Raw genomic sequence first — 19,292 nt, forward strand, 5'->3', positions numbered from 1 at the left:
GGCACCACCCACTACCACCCCGGGTAGTGGTGGTCAATGGCGGCTCACGGCGGTGGCCACCACCTTACGGTGGTGGTTTTGATTCTTTTCATTATTAACCAACGCTAATTACAATTACAATGCTTTAATCCAAATAAACACACACCACTAACTAACTAACACACACACAGCCACCCTAGCGGTGGCCGGCGGTGGCAAGTGGCGGCAGCCACCACCGGTGGCTGTTCTTGGGTATTCCGGCCAAACAATCCAACACCACTCAAATAAAATAAATACATACGCCCTACTGATCACAAAACGACCCCAGCCACCCACCTGGTGGCACACGGCGGCATCAGCAACACAAAACGGCGACAGCAGCGGTGCTCCTAGTAGCCGCAACGGCGGTTTTCCGACTCCTCACGAGAAGACACTAACGCCGGCCTTTCTTTTCTACTACTGCCACATAACGCGTCCCCATCATGGTTCCACGAGCTCAGCCACCCTTCACGGTGGCAGTAAAACATTCCCGACGACACTGGGTCTTCAACGAAACCGGCAGCAGCATTATCTGCGATTCAATAGCGGTGGAGTGGCGGCGTTCAACAACCCAAGCGACACCGGCGACGCGAGAGACGGCGTAGCAACGGGCAAGCAGCAGCAACGACGAACACAGCACCCTCCGCCGGCGGTGAGGCAACAGCGATGGCCTCATGGATTCACCGGTGGTCTTCGATGTCACCGATAGCAGGGGCACGACGATGGTTTAGGCTCTCGACGGTGGAGGAAGCGGCGGCTGAAGATGATTGTGGCGGCCGGCGACTAGAAATTGTAAGGTGGCGGCTGATCTCCTCATTTAGGGTTAGGGTTGGACTGGAGGGGTGACGGGATATATACCCTGATCCCCTAACTTGTTCCCATGATGACATAAGTAGTCCCTCTCTCTAGAAATATTTTGCAAACTAACCCAATATTTACCCTTTCAACCCTCAATAATAAAATTCATTACAATCTAGGTACGATAATTACCAAACATACCCTTGCCTCTAGAATTCTTCTCAGAACGACCCGTAATTTACTAATCAACCCTCCACTATTAAAATTCTTCACAAATTAATTCCGGGAATTACATTTATTAATTTATTTAAATAAACGGGGCGTTACAACTCTCCCCCGCTTAAATTAGATTTCATCCTCGAAATCATTCCTTACCATCTCTTATACGCCAAACCACTCTAGTAACATGGTCACCATTCTGAGTGCACCCTAGCCTTCTCAGGGTAGCTGTAACCAATCATCACAAATCCTTAACATCTGCAGGCGAACTAATCCCTCACAACAAGATCACATCTACTTCATCTGAATTCTGATGTCTCGAGATGATCTGACCCTCTAACTGACCGCCCATACTGAATCATTATTGCCGACTCCAATCCACTTGTCTCTCAGCTGCCTACTCATCTTCTGATAACTCAAGGCTCCCACTAAAAGAACAGAATCACAGACACCCCCTATCCCTGCGATTCACTTATACGTAGCCAAAACTCATATAATCCTGTTGTAAGTGACTTAGCATAACCCAAGCTATCTGTGACTCTAACCATACATGAAATCCCCAAATACCATTACTGCTGGAGACTCAAAACTGTCTGAAACACTGATCTGCCTGAAACACTGATCTGCCTGAAAACACTGAACTGCCTGAAACACTGACTGCCTGAAACACTGAACTACCTGAACACTGAACTGCCCGAAACTATATGCTGCCATATGGCTGCTTCCCAACATCTACTGAGACCTACCTGGCCTCAATTTTCCGCCAATCATCTGAAATATCGGGTTCCAGCCCAACGGCGGAGCGAAGGACTCCCTGCTTAGCTGCCTCGCACGACTTCTGAACGAAATCCTTCTATGAATCTAGCTGCTACTAGTTATCTTGTCACTGTGGCCCTAACGGCCTTCTGATCTAACTGATTGGGTCTGTGCGTCGAATCCTTATGTTACCGAACCACGGATAAAAGTGATTGCTACATGACCATTGGTAGCCTCATGTCATAAATGACCTTAAGCAGTCCACTGCTTCCTTGCTCTCATCTCTGTAGTGGCGCTTCTACAATCTCATCACTGGCTTAACCAGGTCTAATCCATCTGGGAAATTCTAAAATCCAATCCATGGATTTCCATTTCCTCACTGCTACACCCGAACTGGTGGGTACTACTGTCCTTTCCGCGTCCTAACAACGCACTCACGCTATCTACCAACCTAGTGAATGTTACGGCTACACCCGCAGACTTACAACACTCTATCACTGTCTGACTGCTAGTGAATGCTACGGCTACACCCGCAGACTTACAACACTCTAACACTATCTGGCTACTAGTCAATGCTACGGCTACACCTGCAGACTTACAACACTCTCTCACTATCTGGCTGCTAGTGAATGCTACGGCTACACCCGCAGACTTACAACACTCTAACACCATCTGACTGCTAGTGAATGCTACGGCTACACCCGCAGACTTACAACACTCTAACACTATCTGACTGCTAGTGAATGCTACGGCTACACCCGCAGACTTACAACACTCTAACACTATCTGGCTGCTAGTGAATGCTACGGCTACACTCGCAGACTTACAACACTCTGACACTATCTCATTCGATGGTTACCGATCCGAACACATCCAACGTCGAGCATACACACGACCTAGCATCCAAAACTAAACCCATGTCCTGACTGGAATCCCCAAACTGATTCCCTAAGGCTTGCTAGCAATATTCCGAGAACGCGATCTCATCATTGGCAAGTTTTTCTGAACTTCCATCTCACACTATCCTCAAATCATACAGCCGCTTGGGCTTTCTTCCTTCCTGACAAGGATGTGAAACTTATCCTATCTTCATAACCGCTCTTGCTTCGTTCCTTGGGTGATTCTCCCCCACTTTGTTTCAGCTAATGCCCTACAGCACCCAAAACTGGAAAAATTCTCAATTCTTTCTACCCTCTCATGACCAATCTGCTAGAACTCACGCTTATCCTTGATAGTGTTTCAACACTAGCTAATCCAAAAGATCACACAACTTCTAAAAATCCGAATAAATCTCCGGTAATAACCCCCTAAACTCACGAAGCTCCGAATCTCAATTGGAGACCTCAGAATCTCCCACTGCATCACGGCCTCTATCTTGGCCGGATCAACTAGAATATCCTTCCGATTGATAAGGTGCCCAAGAAATTGCACCCCGCGCAACCAGAACTCACAATTGGAGAACCTTGCGAAAATTCTCTCCCTGCTCAAAGTCTCTAGCACCTCCCTCTGGTGCTTCTCCTGCTGCTCCTCAGTCTTGGAATGAACCAAGATGACGCTGTACTTCCAATCCCGTAATCTGGGGAATTGCTCTATCACTATTCGCTAATGCTTCTCGGTATGCAATTGGCATATGACATCTCTTAAAAATATAATTCAGACACAAACGGAGGATAACTCAGGGTTACACTTACTCAACCCATGGAACAAAAGGCTCCCTTGTGCAGTTTCCCGCAAGTGCTGCACCGAATCTGACCCCGCTGGCCTCTCAGAAGCTGATCTGACATCTACGGTCTCCTCCCGAGACCCCTCACTATAAGCAACTGATCTGGTTCCCTCTTTCTAGTGTTCTCTAAGTCAATATCCCGCTCTCGAGCTCTAGAAGTCATATCATTCAGGGTCTTGCACCCCGAGATACTCACAATCTCCCTGCTATCATTCTACAGTATGTTTTGATAACTTACCTTCTTCATTTCCTCATCTGATGCATACTGTGGTACCATATAAGCTCTTTCCCGAGACTTGGCAGTGATCTCTGCCACAGTCTCAGTCGTCTGGTGGAGATCTAACAACTCTTGCGCCAACTGCTGCGCCTCAATCGTCTGGGCACACTCTGCCCAGAATCTGGTCTAAAAGTCATCCCATGACATAGCATTAACCGCATCATCACTCAACCTTCTACCAACCTCTTCCTATCAATCTCGTGCTCTGTCCTTCAGAAGACAGGAAGTAATTCATATCTTGTCTCCTTTTGAGACAATGTCTGGTACGAAAAGTGTTGGCAACATCTACCAACCATCTGCTGCTAACAATGAGGTCCCTAACCCCCATGACAATCTGAAGCCTCACAAACTCTGAATTCCCGAAACATCAACGTACGGGTCTCTATCATGACTGCTATCTCAGTGCGGAATGCACTCTGCCTCTCATCACAAATCTCTAAACTGCTCTCCTTGATCACAGCAAAGATCATAGGAGTCTGATCAATGATACTGCGCGTGCTTTCAGATGGAATGAACTCCCTCATCTGATCATCAATCTGCCCGTCTCCAGAGTCCGAGCCTGATCCCTTGTCGACACCAGACCTACCATCTGGTTTACCACGTAGCGTCACTATACTCGGTAATATACCATCACTAACACCACAATACTCATCCAAACTCGAGGGATCTCACACACTACAAGTTTCCTGGTCTCATCTCAGCCTTCCTTGAATCGAGTACGGATCCTCTGCTTTCAGTAGTACGGGCCCATACTACCTTCCACATCTATCCGTACTTTCCTCAAGAACTGCCTCGACTCCACCACGTCACTTCTACTGTTACTGATCTCTGCTACTCTCATCCTAGGCTTGCCCTAGGGAAATCTCTGACTCCACCCAAACCAGTCCTCAGCTGTTGAAGGCCTCCTTGTAATGCCAATTAGCCATCACTTGAATACCATCACATGTGACGAGGCTCAGATAATCCTTCGAGTAAAAGACTCGTCCCTACAACGGTTAAACTTAGACAAGAGCTGCGCAATAGGGCCAAATCCAGCACTCTAAGATTATTCAACCCTGATCACATGTGACGTGACGTATTCACCTAATGGCTAACTCCCATCACTCAGAGTCCCACAAAGCACAAAGCAAGCAGCATTCAGACACAGGAGACTACTCAAGCATATCTATCCTCATAAGGAGAAACTGTACTAGCATACAATGTTAAGCTCATACTATCAGGCATAACCTTAACAGGCTATCCTACTACTGTCTACTCAATACTAGCATGCAATTCTCATAAAGCTGAAGCACATATAACAGGCACATAAGGCATCCTCCTAGATCCTTAGTCCTATTCTAGCATGCTGTTCTACTGTAACTGAAACTGATAATCATAACATAAACTTGTATGGGTAATTTGGGAGTACTTACTTGAGCTCGGCTGATTGCATGCACCACACCCTTTTCTCTTTTCAAAATTCTTTTTGCTTTTTCTAAAACTCTTTTCTTTATACTTTTTCTAAAATTGTTTTCTTTTCTCAAAATCCTTTTGTAAACATGGTTTTTCTCATGAAAAATTTATACCACTTCCTTAGTTTGAGTTCAGACACACTCGGGAGTGCGCCCGAATCCCTCAAACCAAGGCTCTGATACCAACTTGTGACATCCCAAAAATACAGTCTGAAAATTTCTTTTAAATTAGTAATAAAACCATATTCATCAAACGTCATATAAGAATCATAAACAATGCATCTCAAAATATCAAAACAACTGTCAAATATATCAGAGTATAAACATCCCAGGTTGAACAAATGGTGTGTGCACTGCAATCTTCCCGAGCTCCTCTTTTAAAACTGAGTACCTGAAACCAAAACTGAAAACCATAAGCACGAAGCTTAGTGAGCTCCCCCAAACTATCACATACCATACAATAACTCATATAGCACATACTGGGCCTCGCCCACTACATTGGGCCCCTCCCGGCATCGGACTGAAGTCCGGACTAGCTTGGGCCCCGCCCGGCATCGGACCTAAGTCCGGAATAACTTGGGCCCCGCCCGGCATCGGACCGAAGTCCGGAGTAACTTGGGCCCCGCCCACTGCATCGGACCTCGCCCGGCATCGGACCGAAGTCCGGAACTAGCTTGGGCCCCACCCACTACATCGGGCCCCGCCCGGCATCAGACCGAAGTCCGGAACTAGCTGAACATAGCATAGCATAATCATAACTACTGGCATAAACACATATACTGCATACTGTATCGGACCGAAGTCCGGAACTCATATCACAAAAACATGCTTGAATCACAAAGACATCAAGCACACTGAACTACTGCATCAGACCGAAGTCTGGAACTACTGCTAACTAAACGGGCCGGCATTGTGGCCGTAGACCCGTTCCTACTGGAAGGAAACTCACCTCACACTGCTGAAGTCCCGTAGACACAATCTCATACTGCTGAAGTCCCGCAAACTCAACCCTAGCTGCTGGATGACAGATTCCCGAACTGTCAACACCAAAATAACACCCAATTAATAATTGGGTTCTAACACATAACTATAAATACATACTTTGGATAATTACTACATTACCCCTAGCTTGGCTTACCCAAGCCCAAGTCCCAATCCATAGGCCCAAAGTCAACTAGGGATCAAAGCCCAACATATGGCCCAACTTTCCAAATTGGGCCCAAACCTCTACATGGACTTCTCTTAAGGCCCAATTGTTCAGTCCAGTCCAACATGTCTCATTCTAAGGGCCCAATATCATACAACCATCTAGGCACAAACTATGGCCCAATTTTCCAAATTGGGCCCAATCCTTCATATGGGCCTTACCCTAGAGCCCAACTAATTACTCTAGTCCATTTGATTATTCTTGGATGGCCCAACACAAAGCCCAAGTGAAATTAGGGTTTCACATAAAATGATAATTAGGGTTAAGTGTTTCTTACTTAACCCATTAAGGACTTAATCCATTAAGTCCTTTATTCTACTAGATAAGTGATATGGAGTGATTTGGGCTTCATACATAATTCCATTTCCAATGGCCCAAATATGGGCCCAAATAAGTCCAAGGCCCAATTACTCAAGATTAGGGTTTTCTAAACCCTAATTAGGGTTTTCACCCAAACACGGCCCAACAGGCCCAAAATAAATCTTTAAGCCCATTAGGGTTTTGCTAGGTCAATTAGGGTTTGCTTGTGGGGCACCACCCACTACCACCCCGGGTAGTGGTGGTCAATGGCGGCTCACGGCGGCGGCCACCACCTTACGGTGGTGGTTTTGATTCTTTTCATTATTAACCAACGCTAATTACAATTACAATGCATTAATCCAAATAAACACACACCACTAACTAACTAACACACACACAGCCACCCTAGCGGTGGCCGGCGGTGGCATGTGGTGGCGGTGGCTGTTCTTGGGTATTCTGGCCAAACAATCCAACACCACTCAACTAAAATAAACACATACGCCCTACTGATCACAAAACGACCCCAGCCACCCACCTGGTGGCACACGGCGGCATTAGCAACACAAAACGGCGACAGCAGCGGTGCTCCCGGTAGCCGCAACGGCGGTTTTCCGACTCCTCACGAGAAGACACTAACGCCGACGTTTCTTTTCTACTACTGCCACATGACGCGTCCCCGTCATGGTTCCACGAGCTCAGCCACCCTTCACGGTGGCAGAAAAACATTCCCGGCGATACTCGGTCTTCAACGAAACCGGCAGCAGCATTATCTGCGATTCAATGGCGGTGGAGTGGCGGCGTTCGACAGCCCAAGCGACACCGGCGACGCGAGAGACGGCGTAGCAATCGGCAAGCAGCAGCAACGACGAACACAGCACCCTCCGCCGGCGGTGAGGCAACAACGACGGCCTCATGGCTTCACCGATGGTCTTCGATGTCACCGATAGCAGGGGCACGATGATGGTTTAGGCTCTTGACGGTGGAGGAAACGGCGGCTGAAGATGACGGTGGCGGCCGGCGACTAGAAATTGTAAGGTGGCGACTGATCTCCTCATTTAGGGTTAGGGTTGGACTGGAGGGGTGACGGGATATATACCCTGATCCCCTAACTTGTTCCCATAATGACATAAGTAGTCCCTTTCTCTAGAAATATTTTGCAAACTAACCCAATATTTACCCTTTCAGCCCTCAATAATAAAATTCATTACAATCTAGGTACGATAATTACCAAACATACCCTTGCCTCTAGAATTCTTCTCAGAACGACCCGTAATTTACTAATCAACCCTCCACTATTAAAATTCTTCACAAATTAATTCCGGGAATTACATTTATTAATTTATTTAAATAAACGGGGCGTTACATTCTGGGATGTACTTGACCCGGTTGGCATGGTCGATTTGGGTTGCATGGCATCATGCATTTGGATAGACTAAAATGAGAGAAATAACACTTAAGGTTTATTAATATATTATAAGTTCTAATATATTAATAGTATTATTTAGTTAGTATTGATCAAGAATTAATTTGGAGTTAATTAAGTGATCAAAAGAAGACTAATTAAATATATGGGTTGATTGTGTAAATCATCCATACTTATATAGTGGGCTAATGCTTCATGGATTATCAAGTTTGGCTGAAACCCATAGGATGCTCCATGGTGGTTATAGAACCCATGGGTCATGGAAATGAAAAGTCATGACAATTAGGGTTTACATGGTGTAACCCTAATTGTAACACACTATATAAGCATCCTTATGTTCACCAAAAATCGGCCACTAAGCATACATGTGAGGGCTAGCCGATTTCAAGAAGTGTATCATTTCTCTCTAAGTTATTCCAAGTGCATTTGGTGTTGTGTGAGACATTTGAGGCATCACACTTGAGGTGCTAGGCTCACAAGGTTTTCAAGGAATCCTAACTACTACAAGGTATGTATTTCCTACTAACTTTTATGTTTAAAAGTTCTCCATGTATGCTAGATAGGTTAAGAACCTTGAAAAACAAATTTGCATGTATTATAGAAAAACATAGATCCAAGGTTTCTAGGGTTGCATGTACACCATAGGAGTGTTAGAATGCTCAAAACCCTTCAGTGGTATCTGAGCCTAGGTTTGTTTTCTTGATACTTGATGCTATTTGCAAGAAAAATCGTTTTTTTTAATCTGCCAGTTTACCACGAGGTGGTGACTGTTCAGTGAAATTTTTTTTTTAGTTTTTGGCCTGTTTTGGATTAGAATCATTACCACAAAGTGTTTTTGTTCATAAAACTTGATTTTGATATTATGGTAATGTTTATTCTCATCCAAATAAATGGTTATTATCAAAATTTCAAGCTTTGTATGGTTTATTTATGATTCTTGAAATTGTTGATATGAAAGTTCATACACTTCTGAATTTAGAAGATCATAGGAATTATTTGTAACTTCCTTGTTAGTTTTATTCTTGATCATTATGTGTTTTTAATGGAATCCATAATTTGTCCTCAAGTTATGGATTACCAAAAGTCATTCTTTTAAAGTCCATTAAAGAAACACATAGGTTACATAAAATGAAAAGTCACTCATTTTAATAAACCATTTAACTCATAAGTTATGGAAGATGAAAAGTTTTGAAAGTTACAAAACTTGCCCTCAGGTTTTGGAACATGTAAAGTCACTCTAAAAACTTTAGTTCCAACCCCTAGAATTTTAAAAGTTAAAATTCAACCCTTATACTTTATAATATTATACGTTTAATAATAATTATATATGTATAAGAATAAGTCGTTTCACCGTTAGTAGGCCTCATTCACGAAGGCGGTCTATAAGGGGGTATAAGGTTGCTGCCTATAAAATGGCAGCTTAATGGGTGTCCACTCTCACCCACCACTTCCTTGATCGATGGAGGGTCGTTAGCCGAACGGGTAAGACAAAGACTTTAAATCTTTATTAAAAGTATGATGAATATATAGTAACTAAATGTTTTTATAAATTCCCAATCTTATTTACTTTAGGAAAAAGTGAATAAGGTGCTAACCCATGAAATTACACTTTGCACTTTGCTTAAGTCGGTTAGTGGAGCGCGTGTGGTTAACCGGCACACTAGCTGGACTTAACAAGGTAGGCAAAGGGTAACTTAATGTTTATCATAGTATCGATGGAGCGCGTGTGGTTAACCGGCATATCGATTGAGGGGTAATACATTAAGGGTACCAAGTAATTTGCATGGTTACTTCACACCTTGTTTTGTGATCCTCGGCATCCCAGTGACAAAACCTGAAGGGCACACTCGAGATTGAAACATGTCATTGAAAGTTCAATGAATCTCAAAGATCTAGGAGTTTCAAATCCAATTAAAACCTAATAAATTATTTCGTTTTTCATGGTGGAAATTGGTGAATCGTCATTCACCTACCTTCAAATATTTTATAGCTTGGATTACGGTATCCCTCTTCCAAGTTATAAAATAATGTGTGGGGTCCTAGCCTTAATATTTCATATTGGGTGTTATATTAAGGACTTTAAATCAACTATCTTGAATATCTCCCAAAAGATGTCTGGTTCAGACAATTATGATCTTCCCAAAACTCTTGGAATTGGCTTTCCTAATGAAGATGATGTCCCGTGACTGGAACATGGAAATCATACTTCAATTCCTCCACCTCCTCCAATTATTCTCCCTATCCCACAAGTTCAAGGTCACTCAAGCCCTATTGGCAAGCAAGGTCTATGTGTGATCACATCTTGGAGATGAAGTCACATATTGACAGGCCGGGAGAGTTGGGTGTCAAAGTCTTAAGAAAGTTGGTTGGTCAATCACTTTCTAAGTCACATACTGAGTGTCCTTTGGGACTACTATGGAAAAAACTATGACATGACCCTTAATGATCTTATCTATTTGCTTGGTGCTGCTGAATCAGAAATGATTTGGAGCTTTGGTAAAGCAAAGTTGATTAGTAGATCAACTTCCCAAACTACCATGGACATTGACAAATTGGTGACATTGGAAATCCAGAAAGCTTTCTCTTCCCAATGGAAAGGGATCGGCCATAGTCAACTCGATTGACCAAATGGTAAAGAGAAAGGCTAAGTCTGAGATAGTCCTGTGTACCATTACCAATGGGTCCATATGGTTCTATTGCCAAAGGAAGGGGCATTGGTTGCGAAGCTGCCCTATCTACCTGAAAGATCTGGGAGAAGATCAAGTCAAAAGTTTGAATCTGCTTCAGGTAAGTCAACTATCTAACTCTATTAAGTTTCTACTTGGAGATTCTTATTACATGATGTGACTCGGTCACATGTTGAAGTTTTAAGAATCAAAGAAAAGAGAGGAGGCTTAAAGAAAAGTAAGCTGATTCTGATCGCGAAGATGGATTTCAATCGCATGTTTCGGTGATCAGAATTTTTGAGCTGCTGTTTAAGAGTTGTGATAGATTGCTTAGGAATAGATAACAACATAGTTTTCATATGCATTTGCATTATTAGGATAGGTTTTTCCGCAAGTTTAAAATAAAAGAAAATTTCTGTTTTATTTATTTTGAGTATCCTTACAATGGCATCTGTGGAAAATTGTTGTTTAGATGATTCTAGTGATAGCAATAATGGAAATGTGAATTTGATTCTTTCATTTGTGGTAGTGTCTAAATTTATCAGATAAGGAAATATTCTCATCACCCAAGGTTTCAATTGGACCGAAACCTGGAATCACACAAGTTGTATAGTATGATGAATGAGAATTTTCATATTTGGAAAATTAAGGCTAATTCCTTGTTCACGTTTATATGTGAGTCAAGTGAAGGGCTAAGGTATCGAGTACACATTCTTGTGCACTGGTCAAGTCCACCACAAAAGATCGATTCGCCATGATTTACTAAAGTTCAGTAAATATGGTTATACTTACCAGCTTAAGTATAATTCTGAAACATTGGAAAAGTTTCAATGTTTTGCAGGACGAATGAGAAGAATCAAATTAGGCAGAAGGATAAAAGTTTCTCAAATCTGAAAAGATGGGAGAGTACTTTAGTATCATGTTTAGTGATTATCTTAGTGATTATGAAACCATATCACAATTGATCCTCTAAGGGCATCTTAGTACATTTGTTTGACTAACAAGAGGAATCGTGAATTGTAGAATTGGTTAAATCAAAAGATGAATCATACTTCGTTCCAAAACAAGTCTTAGAATTATACTCTAAGATTGTAATTTGAGTGACACATCTTAAAGAAAGGTTTATAACACTTGTCAAATGTATGAGTAAAATGATTCCTACTCTTGTACATTTGAAGTTGGTAAGTTGTGATGTTTTGGATAAAACAAAGACCAACTAAGGCCAATTGTGTGAAGTGTTTGTCTTGATAAAGAATCCGCACTATCTCTGAAACATCCTAAAAATACGGCCCAAAAATTTTGTTTTTCAATCATAATAAAAATCATAAACCATCCAGTATCATAAGTAAAATCGTAAGTCATGTATCATAACACATCATAAAATCTGTCTCATATATAAATCTCATGACAAAATATCAGAGTGAAACTCCCAGGCTGAAGACTGTGGTGTGTGCCATGCGATCATCCTGAGCCCTTCCCTTTGCTAGTGGAAGTACCTGAAACCAAAACTGAAAATCGTAAGCACGAAGCTTAGTGAGCTCCCCCATACTACCACATACCATATAATAACACGTAAAACACATACTGGGCCTTGCCCGCTGCATCGTACCGCAGCCCAAAATAACTTGGGCCTTGCCCACTGCATCGGACCGCAGTCCGGAATAACTTGGGCCTTGCCCACTGCATCGGAACGCAGCCCGGAATAACTTGGGTCTTGCCCACTGCATTGGACCGCAGCCCGGACTAACTTGGGCCTTGCCCACTGCATCGAACCGAAGTCCGGAATAACTTAACATATCATATACATAAACATGTAACATAAACATATAACTACTGCATCGGACCGAAGTCCGGAACACAAGGCACATAACATAAACATGCATGAATCATAAAGACATCAAGCATACATACTACTTCTCGGGACCACCCCGGCATCGGACCGAAGTCCGGAAACATATAAACTGCATCGGGCTAACCCTGACATCGGACCAAAGTCCGGAACTACTAACATCTAAACGGCCGACATTGTGGCCGTAGACCCGTTCCTACTGGAAGGAAACTCACCTCGTGTATCTAGCTGCTGAAACACTAAGCGGAAAAATATCTGACTGCTGCTTTGGCGACTCTCCGGCTATAATTTCCATAATGATACTTAGTCAGAAACTGAAAACTATACTTAGGGTAAATTGACCATTTTACCCCTGGCTAAAGTCCACATCCTGGTCAAAGTCAACTTTCCAGTTGACCGGACTCGTCGAGTTGGCCCGCCAACTCGCCGAGTCCCAATCCTTTCATCTATCCCCAACTCGTCCCCACTCGTCGAGTTTAGCAAGAACTCGGCGTGTTCTCCTTCAATCATAACATCGGGACAATCTTCATCTGACTCGTTGAGTTTATCTTCATCATATGATAGTGTCTAGACTGTGACTCGCCGAGTTGTATGAACAACTCGTCGAGTCCGTCTTCAGAAGTTGGGAGATGGCCTTGGACTCGCCGAGTACGTTCCTGCACTCGCCGAGTCTCATGGTTTCCAGATCCATGGCTATGTCCATTTCGTTGAGTCCCTTCCCTGGACTCATCTAAATCCCTTCTAAACTCAATTGGGTTTCTCCTTAATCGTAACAGTTGTGGGAATCAACCCACGACTCGCCGAGTCCAAAGAACGACTCGTCGAGTCTATGCATGTCCAAGCTCATAAGTCGATTTCTGATGTGAAAAACTTAACCAAAAGGTATATTTGGGCCCCTAAGGCCGATATAACACGTAAAGTCATACACTTTACGTGTATGCATGAAGCATTTGAGCTTAAAAGGTCAAAATGGGGGTTAATAGCATGCATGGGGGTTCTCATGGCCATAAAGATGGCACCTTTATGCCATGAGGACCCTTCAAGATCCAGATCTGAAAGTGTATCAACTTGGGACGTCCAAATCCCAAGGATCAAGCTTCAAAACCCAAAATAGCCATAAGAAGATCTAGGAAATCATAAGTCAAGTGTGAAGCTTTATTACCAGAAAATGAGGAGAAGATGGTGTTGATTCTGGATCTAAAATCTTCTCTTGAAGTCCTCCCTCTTCCTCTTCTTCACCCAACTTCAAACACACAAGATTACTTAAGGAAATGGCACCCAAATACTCACAAGGCTCAAGGGTGGCAGTTTAGAGCTTTTTGGACGTTGAGGGAGTGATAAGGGAGGCCACAAGGGTGTTATGTTCCTTTAAATAGGGGGACAAACCCTAAAATTAGGGTTTCCATCGGACAGCTCCTACTCACCGAGTTGGTCTTCCGACTCGTCGAGTAGGTCACTTAGTTCCCCGACCCCGAGTCGATCCTACTCGATGAGTTGAGCCCCCAACTCGTCGAGTCCAAGGGTAAAACATGAAGTTTGACTTGAATTAAATGCGTACCTGAGACCGGGTGTTACAATCTCTTGAATATTTGGCAAGTGAGTCTTATATGTCAATAAGACAATGGAAGTCTTAAAGATCTTGAAAAGGCTTCTAGATATAATCAAGAAGAAAAACCTATAGTTTATCACTAGCACACGACTTGAGGTTTATAACCTATCGTTTTGACATATTCCTATTTTTGTGCCCATTCTAGTTAAAGTTGGCTTTGCATATGAGTTCTGAGATTTCTCAATTGGTTGCATAACAACTTGGAAGCAATGGCAGGCCTTTGGGTTGCCAGGTGGCAAGAATTTAAGACTGCACAAGTTCAATCCATATGAGTTTGGATTTGTCACTAACCTTGTCTTGTGATTATGGTTTTGACAAATTCACATGGATAGGAACACATACATCATAAAATCTAAGTGTCATAAGGTTTCTCTCCGATTCATGAAAATGATGGTGAGGAAATTCTTTCACTAAGTAGATTTTAAGTAGATAACAATTATGACATTTGCATTCTCAAAGTCGTTAGTGGAGCGTGTGTGGTTAACCGGCACACTAACATGGACTTGTGAGGAATGGAAAAAGTCTAAATAATTGAGACTATGATTACGGCATCCCTTTTCATAGTTCTGAAATTGTTAAGACACACATGTGTGCTATCTAAGGAAAGGTGTATGATTTTGATAAAGTTTTATCAAAGCATCTTGTATCAGAAATATGAACTTTGGTAAGAATGTCAATAAAGTATTGATTTCTAGAAGTCCAACTGATTTCTGAGTACATGTCAAAGCTAATGGGAGCATAAGTGTTATGCTAATAATCATCATACAAGTGGGAGCATGATAATTATAATAAGTGTTGCAAGTTAGCAATGTTAATTATAGAAAACAAAAGGTTTCAATTGGGAAAAAGTTGTTTTGCTATAATTAAGGGAGAGGAAATTATACTTCACTTCGATTCTAAAAGCTTAGATTGAGGTTTTAATCATCTTTAGTCAAGGATATATATATATGAATTTTATGTTGGAATGGCTCAACACAAGGAAATTTTATATATGGGTCCATTATTTGCGTTCTAAAATTTGATTATGGTTACGGCATCCCTTTTCATAATCTGAATTATGAGAACTTGGCAAATAGAAATAGAAATATTATAGCAAAAGACTGGTCTAATATCATGTCTTTATGAATCGTATCCCATATGCTTCGGATATAGGATCGATTGCATGTGCTATAATATTCACCTGTTCTAAATTTTTCCAAATTCCTAATGCATTAAGAGGGAAAAAGTACTAGAACTAGATATGACTAATTTGATTAAGCAATTGTTGAGGACAATCTAAGGTTTACCAAATATTGGTTGCTCAGGGACAGTTGGAAGTATAGTGTTAATTTTGGAAGGACCATATTGACATATTCTGGAAAGAGGCAACTCTTGTTCAGGAGTAATAGTCAAAAGGGGAATATGGAAATATTCCCATAGGTGGAAGTTATTCATTAAATCTGTGTAAGATTAGAAAACTTAATGCAAGAAGAATGTTCAAAGGCAATGAACTTTGAATAGGAGACTTCGTTTCCATGGAGTTGATCTCCAGTAGAATACTCTGTAATGTCTGTTGACAAGTCTTTGTGACTCTGTTCATAATCATTATAAGAGGACCAATGCATATAAGTTTAGAATCTAACAGATTTAGGTAAATGGCAGGAATTTGGAATTCTTTCATTGCGGTAAGGATTTGGGATTGTGAAATAAGTATCATTGGAATTATGTCCAATCGATCTATTTCACAAAGTAAAGATCATAGACAAACTTAGTGTGCATACTTGGTGTATGGCATAACTAATGTTTGGAAAAACATAGTGTGCATACTTGGTGTATGGCATGACTAGTGTTTAGGAAAAAAAACCATAGTGTACATGCTTGGAGCATGGGACAACTATTGTTTTAATTCAAATATAAAGTTGATAGTTTGAAACAGTATGCAATGAATAATGTGTAATCAATATGGTGATAAATAAAAGATGTTTTATTTATATTCATAAGTTCTGAGACCATATTTGATTCGATTATTCTTGTGTTTCACTTTGCATGTTTTGACTTCCAAAATAACTAAGTCACTCTTCCTGAATGACTAAGTTATTCAAACCATCCACAGTCGGTCATATGTTGGAAGTAGATATGAATCAAGACTGTCATGGGTTGGCTTGTAGAGGTCTAAGATGTTGGACAAAGTGGTGCTACAACACTCATGAGTGCTCATAAGTTCTGAGTATTGGATTCAACCCACGCTCACTGGTATCACTTCATGGAATTTATCTCGAGTGATCGTGAGACGGTAATATCATATAAGTCTTCAAACCTAGAGATATGACTTGTTGCCTATGAGTTGGTTATACATTGATTGTACGTAAATGCATTGGTAACTCGATGATATAAAACGTGCCTTTGTGTATGATTCCACAAGTAGTAGAACAAGCATATGAGTCGAAGTTTATTTGTTCCTTCTTGGATTAGAAGCGATATCTGGGCCCCTCGATGATTTTGTGTTGACCCATGTACCGGGCCCGGTCAGAACTAAGTTGATGTGTTCAATTAAGTTCTATGTCAAACAAATCGGAAATCGGGAAACAAATTGCTGGACAATAAGTAAGACATTGTTCCATGTATTTTTCCGGCTGATATCTAGAAGAGAGGATTATATGATCACTTATCTTAAATAGAGTATCATCATCATCTCAGTTCCGCGAGACCTTGAAAGAGCTACAATTGCTGATTGGTTCCTGAAGTTATTCTTGCAGATATAGTTATTAGACTTATCCAAGTGGGAGACTGTTGGATTAGGTGTCTAAGTTCATAACTATTTCTGGGATGTACTTGACCTGGTTGGCATGGTCCATTTGGGTTGCATGGCATCATGCATTTAGATAGACTAAAATGAGAGAAATAACACTTAAGGTTTATTAATATATTATAAGTTCTAATATATTAATAGTATTATTTAGTTAGTATTGATCAAGAATTAATTTGGAATTAATTAAGTGATCAAAAGAAGACTAATTAAATATATGGGTTGATTGTGTAAATCATCCATACTTATATAGTGGGCTAATGCTTCATGGATTATCAAGTTGGGCTAAAACGCATAGGATGCTCCATGGTGGTTATAGAACCCATGGGTCATGGAAATGAAAAGTCATGACAATTAGGGTTTACATGGTGTAACCCAAATTGTAACACACTATATAAGCATCCTTATGTTCACCAAAAATCGGCCACTAAGCATACAAGTGAGGGCTAGCCGATTTCAAGAAGTGTATCATTTCTCTCTAAGTTATTCCAAGTGCATTTGGTGTTGTGTGAGACATTTGAGGCATCACACTTGAGGTGCTAGGCTCACAAGGTTTTCAAGGAATCCTAACTACTACAAGGTATGTATTTCCTACTAACTTTTATGTTTAAATGTTCTCCATGTATGCTATATAGGTTAAGAACCTTGGAAAAAAAAATTTGCATGTATTATAGAAAAACATAGATCCAAGGTTTTTAGGGTTGCATGTACACCATAGGAGTGTTAGAATGCTCAAAACCCTTCAAATGTGGCAGCATGCTTGCCACGATGTGGTGATAGTTAATGTGCAAAAATCTTAATTTCTGTTCTTAAGGCCCTATTTAAAGGAAGTGATGGTTAGGGTTTCCTCCACCCCAGCCTCTATCACATCCCAAAGCATCTTTGAGTAACCATATCCTCCCTTTGAAGTTCTTGACTCATTCTAGTTTCCTTGGTGCACTTTAAAGGAAAAAGAAGAAGGTTTTGGTGCAAGGATCGAGCAAGCAACTCCTCTCCATCTTTGGAATCACTATCTGGACCATTTGTAAGACTTCAAGACTTGATCTTTTTGGTTCCTTCTTAGTAGATCTAGTTTGGTTTCATTTATGGGTTCATACTTGTGTCTGGAATTGTTTTATGAGATAAGGTTTGCAACTTTATAGCTTATATTGGTCCCTTGGTCACTATATCTTCTAGATCTAGAAGTTGAATGATTTTTAAGAGCCATGCATGTGATTTAGGTCATTCTCATCTTTTGACCTAGTTGGGTGAAGGACATACATGGGTCATGCATGTCTATAAAGTTTGGATTTTTATGGACCACTAGGGTCCAAAGAAGCTTACTCGAAAGTATGAGCAATTGGCTTAGCAAATTAAGGACTAAATCCATTTAGTAGTCCAAATTGCAGTAACCACAACATTGTAAAGAGGTTACCATGATGTGGCGAAGAAGGGTTTCGCGACTGTTTTGCCTGGACTTTCCATGGTGTAGTGGCATGTTGTACACGCCATGGTAGAATATTCTAATCATGACTAAGCTGGGTAGCATGGCATGGCCATGGATTGGCCACAACGAGGAGGTCAATTGACCATTGACTTTTGTCCTGGTTTGAATTTTGGTCAATTGCTAGTTTTAGAAGGTAAACTAAGGATTTACCTTGTATGATTCAAAAGGAGGTGTGTAACAACCGCTTTTCGACTGTGAGAGCTCGTTAGCTGTCAATTGCGTTTATGAGGTGAGTTTTCTCACTATATTACGCAGGATGCTAGACAATCTTTGTGACTCTTGCATGAAAGTCTATGGTTGGATCACAACACTTGTATGAAATACTGTTGTTGGATCATAACACTTGTATGGAAGACCATGGTTGGATCATGGCAGGAAAGACTGCAGTTGGACTGTAGCAATGGAAGTGATTGTAAGACTATGGTTGGATCATAATTGTAACGCTAGTGCTCCAGGTATTTTTTATTTTAGCATTAATTCATTAAAAATATTGCAAAATTGGTCCCTACGTTGGGCGTACGAGATGGGTACAACGGGCGTAGGTCCTTAAAGATGGGTACGGATTCCCTCACGTACGTTGGGCGTACGTGTGTGTACGCATGCAGAGGGAAAACCCTAATTTTTAGGGTTTGGACCCTATTTAAAGAACTTTATGTTGGATTAGGTGTCTAAGCCCATCACTATAATTGGTATATGCTTGAATTGATAGAAGCACCGTCATTTTG

This window comes from Lactuca virosa, chromosome 4, assembly GCF_052849685.1.
Source record: "Lactuca virosa cultivar CGN04683 chromosome 4, Lactuca_virosa_CGN04683_v6, whole genome shotgun sequence".
Lineage (NCBI taxonomy): Eukaryota > Viridiplantae > Streptophyta > Magnoliopsida > Asterales > Asteraceae > Lactuca > Lactuca virosa.